This window comes from Carassius auratus, unplaced genomic scaffold (genome assembly GCF_003368295.1).
Source record: "Carassius auratus strain Wakin unplaced genomic scaffold, ASM336829v1 scaf_tig00216302, whole genome shotgun sequence".
Lineage (NCBI taxonomy): Eukaryota > Metazoa > Chordata > Actinopteri > Cypriniformes > Cyprinidae > Carassius > Carassius auratus.
In genome coordinates, this window is record NW_020528499.1 from 3776 (window position 1) to 14119 (window position 10344).

The 10344-nt window shown below is 35.2% G+C and overlaps 1 long non-coding RNA gene across 5 annotated transcripts; it reads right to left on the bottom strand.

Moving 5' to 3' along the window:
* Positions 1 to 3321: 3321 nt before the first annotated feature.
* Positions 3322 to 10103, bottom strand: LOC113097481 (uncharacterized). 5 transcript variants are annotated; one of them, XR_003288883.1, is made up of 9 exons: positions 9077 to 10103; positions 8928 to 8976; positions 8446 to 8537; positions 7668 to 7740; positions 7125 to 7308; positions 6657 to 6775; positions 5000 to 5099; positions 4793 to 4922; positions 3322 to 4665 (listed from the first exon to the last, which is right to left on the bottom strand). It is a non-coding gene; the product is annotated as an uncharacterized LOC113097481 (long non-coding RNA). The 5 variants fall into 5 exon arrangements; XR_003288885.1 differs by having other exon boundaries at positions 3322 to 4922; positions 7125 to 7295; XR_003288881.1 differs by having other exon boundaries at positions 3322 to 4922.
* Between the last annotated feature and the right edge of the window lie 241 nt (positions 10104 to 10344).

Below are 10344 nucleotides of genomic sequence, written 5' to 3' on the forward strand. Positions count from 1 at the left end.
CTGTTATCAGTAAGAAGGTAAACAGATTAATCAAATAGAATATTAGTTAAAATTTATTGTTGCTCTATATGGAAACGTCAGCATGGACAGATTACACTAATTTGCAATGGAAAAATTAAACTCCAAAAACTCGGACATAAGACAAAAACAAAGGAACAACTGCAAGATGAAAAAAATAATAATAGAACATTGACTGGAGTGTGAGAATCATTTTACTATGCTGCAGTGTAGCAAGAGATTTGTCCCTTTTTGCTTTCCTTACATCCAGTTGTGTTTGGTGTATTTGCAGGCGGCAGAATTTAGGCTACTTTGGGGCAATGTTTGATAAACTATTTGGTTGGGTTTATTACACAGACCTTGCAATCCGAGGGAAACAAGAATTCCAGAGGGGAACTGAATCAACTGCTACACCAGCGCCATTGCGCCATGAAATATGAAAAGCTATTTTCTGGACTGAAGACTGAGGGTGTTTTTTTGCAGATGTGTGTGTTCAGTAGAGCTAATGTTATATTTTTGGCCAACCAGTGTGTGAAATATAGTGTGACAGCCAGATTTAAGTAACTATAACACAAGAACAAGCTTTGACTTATTTATTTGCTCTGTGATTAAAGGGCTGTTTAAAGTCTTTTTGTCTTGAAGATGTCTACAGCTAAGTCATGAAATCACAGAAAAGGCGATTAAAGCTGCAAACTGTGCGTGTATAAGCAGCAAACCACGTATATCAAATGCATGTTCAAATAAAATATAGCCTATCCTGCAATTCAAGGTCACAATATCAGACGTAAGTTGATTTGTATTTTTTTTATTAGTAATTTAATGCACAATTAAACAACGATCTCCTAATTCTCCAAATACCGTTCTTTTGTGAGCACTTACCAGATGCCCAACTCGACCGATAATGGCATGACAGCTTGTTCAATAGAAGAAGCCATAAAGTTCTGTTATTTATTTTAAACTGATTTAAACTTCCCGCTCGTCCACTACTATTTAGCTTGTGCTTCCGTTGATTCTGCCGTCCATCATGGCGTCGTCACGTGTTTGCAAAGAGTCTATACAAGTGCTCAGTTTAGCCCCTTTCACACTGAGGTTCTAGATAATACATGGGTAATGTGTCCTGGCAGTTGTTCCCGGATCGTTAGATCTTGGTTCATTCACACTGCCAGTGATTTTCCAGAATCTGTTTGCGTGTTCACACACAAACCATAAAGATCCCGTAAAGACACTTAAGCTGGTGAACGATGTCAGCTTCAGAACGGATATTGAAGAACTAACTGATCTCTGCTTCATTACAGTTTGCACATATTTTTTCATCACAAACATTGATCTGCCTTTTTTTTGGGACCACCATGCATTGTGAAAGGGGCTTTAGACTAGCACACTACACATAAGTTATTTATTTACTATTATTTAATTTTTTTACAAATTAGAGCAAATTGAATGGAAATTAATTGAATAGAAAAGGTAAGTGCTTTTGGAAAATGGCTGAAGACTCATTCTACCATGATCTTGTCTACAAATACTACTATTCTCATAAAGTCTGTAAATATGTCCAGTTCTAATAAACACATTTCAGGAAAAAAATATTCAATAATATGAGCAAAATGAAATGCAGCCCTGCATAAATCTGGTATAACTGAGGCTGTGAATTTGTTAATTTGTAGAATAGGATTTATGCACCTTGTAGTGAAGATTTTGAGAAAGTTTTGTTGTGTTTGTGAGAGAGAAAGAAACAAAATACAAGCTTGCAACCCCAAAAACATTTTCTTGATGATTTATTGAAATATTCTCTACAAATACAAATTCCAATGTCACAAGTGCTAAATTTTGTTATATTAATGTACAAAGTGTATTGATTGTACAGTAGATGTACTGTATGCAAATATAACAAGGACATTAATAACTGAATATTCAGGGAATGCAAACTTATCACTTTTAAGTAAAAATTTACATTCTGAATCCAAAAATAATTTGCATGTTTTGTTTAGATTCAAAGAGTTTTTAAAAGCGAATTAGTTAAATAGCACATGCTAAATAACACTAGCCATTTTTTGTTTACATTTGAAAAGAAATACATGTTTTACATCAAATGTTGCCATTTTATATGAAAATATACAAAAGATAATATTTTTAAGGCACATGATAAAAAAATTACCCCCAAACTTTAGAGAATTTAAAGCTCCAGTATGCGATTTTTGTAATTGACCACAAGAGGGTACATTTCAAACAATAACAAAGGCGAAGCTTGATGACGCTATGAAGCAGGTGACGATGGGAGATGTCGTTTTTAATGCGTTTTCACCATAGCAATGTATTTAAATTGGATAAACGAATCATGATCACGGATGAGGTAATTTATTCGTTTTTGTATTACCTGTATATCTGATCGTATTTTTTATGTCATCATAATTAATGAACTGCAAGGAACGTGAAATGTTATATTATATTATCCCGTTACAACTTACAGCTATTTGTTAAATGATTTGTTGGGTTAATGTTGTGCAGTGTTACGTCTTTATGGTTAATGCCGTGTTGTTTAATGTGCTCAAACCAATCGTTCTAAAAGTAAATTTGAACGAACATTTGCAAGTAATGACTAAATATATTTTTAACAACACATATCAGATTGTATTTAATTGTACTGCCATAATCTCGGTCACCACAAGTGATAAAAATCCTTACCTTAGTACAAAGAGCAATATAACTTTGTTTATAAGTGCTATTATTGACAGTTGCATGTGTTGCAGGGAAACACAGATACATCCTCACTGGAATTATCAAATCCAGATGAGACCTGGACCATCTTTACTGTAACTATTACGTTACTTGTACAATAACAAAATAAATAGTTGATTTGCTTACCTGTCTATCAATACACTCGCGAGAGCAGAGTCTCTGTCAAGTCCAAGATTTTCGCGCAGCTCTCTCCATCTCGTAAACGCCTGGCCAATATTTATCCTGGTTTTATTCCTCCGTTTGTCACACAGTCTGCGTGTATCCGAATATGGACGCTTACGTTTTACTGGCACTTCAATACTCGCCAAAGAGTAATCGTGATCCATAACAACGACAACCAAACCATACGCGCGGCTATAACATAACCACCACTTCCGCATTTGACCATGTGATATTCCGGTGTGGTGGAACATCACATGGTCTACACCGGAAACAAAGTATAGAGCGGACATTGCGTCACTGAGAGGCGACATTTCTTTTCCGGGACGGGCAGTTATTTAAAATCGGAATTTTTCTCTAAAATAAAAAATCTTTGGAGACTTTTGAGATATTGTAAGTAACTGGAGGAAATATATCACACTGTGCAAGTTATTTTCGGTCATTTTATTACAAAATTCCTACATATTACAGCTTTAATCATGGAGTCATAGGACATATATATACAAAAAAATCAACTAAAAATTAACTTTATTGTGGCCTACATGATCAAACCTGACCTGATTAGGTCACATCCCTGATATTACAAACAACTCAAGTATTGATTGCAAATGAAAACTGATTGATCTACTATGTACCTCTGTCGTCTTTATAAATCATCATCTCATTCATATGTCTTTTATTTTGTGGAACACAAAAGCAAAGAGTGACAGCCTCCGTCACCATTATTTTTTTATATGTGTATATATATTTTTTTAGAAAAGTAATGATAGTGAACTGTGACTGAGGCTGTCAGTTCGTAAGGTTCTGCCTTGCATCTTCTTTTGTGACTCACTGAAAATAAGTCAAACACAGTTGGTCATATTTTTTTTTTTTATTCAGTGAATATAGCTTTTAATTTGTTTTTAATAGCTTTTTTACTTGACACAATTTATATTAGCCTATAATATACTTTATACCTATTTGTGTGTAAAAGCATTTTCTTGACTTGAGAAGGTTTGTGCTCTACACATGTATTTGTAACTGTGTATAAACTGTATTGTATAAATAATAAAGAAATTGTGACTGAATGTGATGTGTTTAATAAAGTTTTAATTATACAGGCTAATTTATTTAGTAGTAAGTATGTGAGATTTTTAAAACAAGCAGAAAATGTGAATAGTAAAGTAGTTTTACCCCAATGAAATCAACGTCGTTTCAATGTTAGGTAAGCAAACCAATTAGATCGATTTTATGTTGAAAACGTATTGATTCTCTGACGTCGTTTCAACTAACTGGAAATCGACGTCGATTCAACGTTAGGTAAGACAACCAATTGCGTCGATTTTCCGTTAGTTTTGAATGGCGCGCCTGACGTCGGATCAACGTTAACCCGATGAGCAAAACTATGTTGGATCGACGTCGGAGATCAACGTCGTTTCGACTCCGCGAGAAACGTCGATTCTACGTTGATTCTATGTCAGTTTGCGATCTGGGTCGCGATGTATTTCTCTGAACACTTGAAGTCCACAGAGAATTCACAGCCTTTCACATTAAAACACTGCAGCGAAAAAAAAAACAAAACATTTTATTACACGAACGAACACGAACTCGTACTCGTTTGGCTTGCGGTCCGTCCTACAGCAAAGCTCTTCTGCCGTCCGTCGTGGCATTCACAATTCGTGCGAGTAGAGGGTGACGTCACGTGCAAAGGGTCTATACTGTTGTTCTCTTATTTGTAGAATAGGGTTTGTGCAAAGCAGAATATGAAATGGTGTAACTGTTTTGTTGTGTTTGCTGGAGAGAATTAGTTAAAAAGAAACATTGTTAGTACTAAAAAATTTTCAATTTACAAATATGAATGTGTGACTATTCATTACAACATTTCCACTGTCACAGGTGTTCAGGTTTCCTATAATAATACCTTCACAGAACATAATAGTAGTAGTAGTAGTCAGCTATCCATGCAAAGAAGTCAGTGTGGTGTACTGTAGGTACAGCTGTCCAGGCCAACATCTGATGTGCTGATCTCTTCAACGGTCATCACAGGAAACCTGCAATAAAAACAAAATCCATCATATATTACCAATATAACAGGGCTGTACAATCCTGTTCCTGGAGATCTACCTACCTGCAGAATTCAGATCTGACCCTGATCCAACACACACGTCTGTAACTGTTAACTGCTTTCACTGATGTGCTGTGAAGTAGATTTGCTGACAAGTTCCTCCCTGAAAGTACATTGTATTTTCGTAGAGGATCTTTTAATAAAATGACAATATTACTGTAACGGCATCAGAAAGGGGGAAGCGGGAACCGGCGGACAATCAAACATAGCTTTAATAATAAAATAAAGACAAAACATCGTGCCAGCCCCTTGCAGACGACTGTCATGCACAAACACAAAATAAAGTCCAGGCCTGGTCCTCTCTCGTCCTTCACTGTCGTCGCTCCTCTTTTGTATCCCTCCCATCTCCTCCGTGGGATGCGAGACCGGTGAGTGGAGCAGGTGTCCCTCATTTCTAGGGTTGGGTATCATTTGAATTTTATTGATTCCGATTCTGCTTATTGATTCTGATTCTTATCGATTCCTAGTTTAGATTCCAATAAGATAAAAAATCCAATATAAAAAAAAAAATCCAAGTCAAACATTTATATGTCAAACATGTATTCTATTTTTTACAATGTATTCTGTTGCAGCTGAATAACATGAGCAAAAATCAGCAGCCTACAAAAAACTGCAAGAGGAATTTTGCCTGTGCTTTAAAAAAATACCATAGCAAGAACAACTAGATTAATATACATTTCAAATATTAAAGTGTTAAAGTCAAGTAAACAGTCAGTAATAAGATATGAACAAACAAATTAATATGCAATATCATAAATAAATACAACTAAACAAAATTTTGGGTACAGACACTGTAATTAAAAGTTTAAAAACACCTCATTGTCTTATTTTTATAAATAAAATAAAGATTAATCAATTAAAGTTATTAAATATATTCAGTCAAGATCAGTGAATGTTTTTCTTTTGTTCTTTGATTAACATTAATGACAGGCAACACCATTATTAGGCTGTTGTCTCTTTAAGCAAAAACACTGTACATGTGTGTTTTCTTTCTCATCTGTTCATCGGTTTACGTTCACGTAAGACAAAAACGGTTGTGTTTATGGTGATATACTGATGTAGTTTTCTGTATATTGGTCGACAAATATGAAAGAAGTCAGTTTCGACTCTGAACAACCTTTTCTACAGTGGAAATACACGGAACAGTCCAAGAACGGACACAAACCGGGAACCAGTAGTGAAACCGCTGCTCTCTGTGCACACGCTTGCGCTTCATGCACGCTATACACAAACAGGGCGCAAATTATTTCCATTCCTGCACTTAATCATTTTTAATCAAATTGGAATTCGAACGCTGGAATCGTTAAGCAGAATCGAAATGCACGCGTCTTATCGAATACTCGGTTCTTAGAAATTTGGAACCGGTTCTAAAATGGAACCGGTTTTCGATACCCATCCCTACTCATTTCCCAATCACTCCACCGGCCTCGCTCCATTCCCAAGGCTCTCGGCCCCACCCCATTCATCACAATTACTTTTTTAATGATCTCAGTAATAACATTGTTAAATAAAATTAGCATTGCTAACAGGCGAGTGCTTATGAGAAAGGCGTGCAACAGCTTTTTATGTTCATTTACAGTCATTTACATTTGTATCATAAATACATAGGAGTACAAGCAGAAAATGTAGGAGCACACCTTAAATCACCCTGAAAACTTACCTTTTAGGGCAATGATTACAATATAAGGATTATTTAACAGCTTTGCATGTTCATCTATAGTTTCCATCATCTGAAATCTTTGTGAGGTCTGGCATCTTCTGAAGTCTCCACACGCGAGGCTGGAGAAACAGGAAAACAAAAGGAGAAAGATTAGCATAGCTGTTCATATTTCAAACTAAATATTTATTTCATCACATTTAACAGAAGTGAAACATGAGATGTTTTCTTTGTAAATACATGTTAAAATGTCATTGAACGTTCACAGTGAGCTTGATTGACAGGTGATCTGACCTATCATAACGCCAATACTGCTATCTTGCCTGACAATATATATAATGTGCATCTAAGAGCCTTTCTTTTTCTCAAAAATCGGTCATGCACCTGATAATCAGGTGCGCCTTATGTGTACACTGAGTTCCAAAATCTATAAAAATGTTGTTGTGTGACTTTGGTAAGCACTCCGTTTACCTGACTGTTGGACCATTTCCCGCTGACACAGGGACGTAATACGTACACTACGTACGCTGGCAGCGATCAACCACGATGAGAGGGAACCCTGCATGTTTGATGAAGAAAGCTGTTCAAAAGCTGTTGCCCAGCTGTTCAATTCAGACACAGAAGATGAGGACTCTGATGGATCTGTGGGAGAAGACTGATTAAAACATAATGTGAGTGTATTGTTAAATAGTAGAATAAAGTTCAACTAAACTCACAGTTTTGAGACTGTGCCTTATAATCCGGTGCGCCATATGGTGCAGAAAATACGGTAGACAGGAGAGTAGATTAACTTCGGTGGACTTAAACTTGAAAAATGTTGTATAAAGCTGTGTGACATCTTTTATTTTGTGCTTCAATTAAATATGAATCAATAGGGTTCATGTGTGCTGCTTGAACTGAGCCACTACAGCGATCTTTAACACATTAAAACAGCACAAAACACTATTTATTGTTTGAATTTCAAAAAAAAAAAAAAAAGGGACCAAATTTAAAAACTGAAAACTTGTTTCATACCAGAAGTGACCTTCTCTGTATTCCTCTGTCAGTGTGTTGTCAGTTTCCTCTTTGGTCCACGATGTATTTTTTGCTGTGTGAGAACAAGGTGTGTACTGTGTGAGCAGCATGGCGTGTCAGACATAGCAACAGTATTTAAGGAGGGACGGTTGTTTTGCGAAGGGTCAGTTGATTGCTACGATCAAAGCTGATTTTTCAGCATCATTACTTCAGTCTTTAGCGTCATATGAACCTCCAGAAATCATTATAATATGCTGCTCTTTGCCAAAGAAACACTTCTGATAAATATGAATGTAAAAAAAACAGCTCTGTTTTATATTTTTCTGTAAACTGTTTATAACAGCATAGAGTTTATTTATTTATTTTAAAGCTTGATTGTTATATAGACCCCAGACTTCTAAATGGTAATGTAGACTACATTTTTTTAAATAAATTCATATTTTTATTCAGCAAGGGCACATTAAATTAATCAAAAGTTAGTGTCAAGAAGAATTTTCTATTTAGCAAAGAATTCTCTCTCTCTCTCTCTCTCTCTCTCTACATATATATATTCATATATTGAGCAGCACAACTGTTTTCAACATTGTTAATAATCAGAAATGTTTCTTAAGCAGTAAATCATTATATTAGAATGATTTCTTAAGACTGGAGGAATAATGCTGAAAATACAGCTGCACAGCACAGAAATAAATTACATTTCACCAAAAACTGCTATTTTAAATTGTAATATTATTTCAGAAATTGGGAAGGATAGTATTAGTGTATGTTTGGGGTAAACCTGCTAGTCATATGGATCAGTGTGTCTTGGAGATGTTGTTGGACAGGTTTGCTCATCATGGGATGCAGAAGTTCATCAAACACTAGAAGAATCTAGAAATATAACAAGCAATCTGTCACAGAGCCAACAATATTCAGTATACAATGACAGTTTTATCACAAGAAACCAAGTTACTAGAAATGTAGAAAAGAGAAAGAATATGTATTTAATAAATATCCTGAACAGTTTTTATCAATATTTGTTTATCAGTAGACGAGATCAAAATGCGTTTGAACTGTGACGCTGATGTAATGACCTCACTGATTAACGGTAACGTTAGTGTATATTTAGGTTAAACAAAAAAGCTTATTTTCAATCATCCATTGAAAAATGACCAGCAAATCTTTTACAGAACTGTCAATGCCTCTAATCTACACATAAATGTGTTATTTAAATCCCAAACTCTACATAAAAGCTCAGTCTATGGAGTTAGCATAAGTTACCTCCTCTGATAACGGTTAAGATGCTCACGGACTTGTTCGAAAACCATTTCTATGAAGTAAATTCAACAGATGCTGGTCAAATACAAGCAAAATAGATGTCAGGAACAGTGGCATATGATATTTATGCAATTTTAATTTACTAAACTTACCGAAATCAGTGAAAACAGCAGCGAGACACGGAGCGTGCAGCTTGCCAGTGTTGTCAATCGCCCGTTTCCATGGCAACTCCCTCCGCTCCGGTGTTTGAATCTGAATGAACGCGCTCCAATGTTCAGCGCGCGCTCGTTAAAACACGCCGAATTTACAGAAACACTCAACCCCCGATTAGCTCATTACAAAATCGGCTTGTGTGTGTGTATACTGTGAGACCAAATAGTTGACTTGAACCTCTAACGCTGGCACTCTATTTGTTTTCTCACCGCTTGTTTCCTTAAAAAAAAGAAGAAAACAAATTCCACTTCAGACTTTAAGTAACTTAGCATATAATATTCAGTGGCAGACGGACAACCCACGAGGCTATATAAAATAATGAATACAAATACATTTAGTTACTCTTTTTCTTTCTGTGAGAGTGCGCGCGCAGATCTCCGATGCCTCTGATCAAGTTTCAACATTGATCCGACGTTATGATTTCGATCAGATGCGTCGGCTGTGTCGGTTGATGAGTCAACGTGATTTCGACGTTGAATCGATGCTTTATTTTCCACTAAATAATGTTCTGATGTTCCGACCAAATAGTGAAGTTGATTCAACATCGAAATTTGATCGACGACCGATACTGACCTTTACAACCAAAAATCGACGTTGAATCAAAATACTTGAAGAAATAACGATCATTTAAAATCCATATTCTGTGATTTTTTTCTTTGTACAAGAACGTATATAGCATGTTTAAAAGCAAACATCATATTATTTTGTAGACATACATTTATTTATTAAATGTATTATATTCCATTGATGTTTTCAAGGAGACACAAACACTTTTTCTTTACTTATGTGCACAGAATTACACTGTGCGCGTTACGTTATCATTAATATTGCTCTAAATGATCAGACAAAAGGTGACATACTTTACTGGAAACAAACGAGAACAAAAGCACAAAAAATTGTTTTAACCACGTAATCCATCATGCACTTTTAAATCGGTTTGTCCAACTATCCCTGTTAATGGAGATAAACGCGTGTGAGATCATTGACTACTTGTAGGTTTTAAGTGTTCAACATTACAAGATTAGTGATTGTACTTAACGATTAAATGTAAACATATATATATATATATATATATATATATATATATATATATATATATATATATATATATATATATATATATGTATGTATATGATGTTGAGCAAGTTACTCCAAATAAAGTAACTACATGATTATTTTGTACTTCAAATGTAATAACATTACTGTA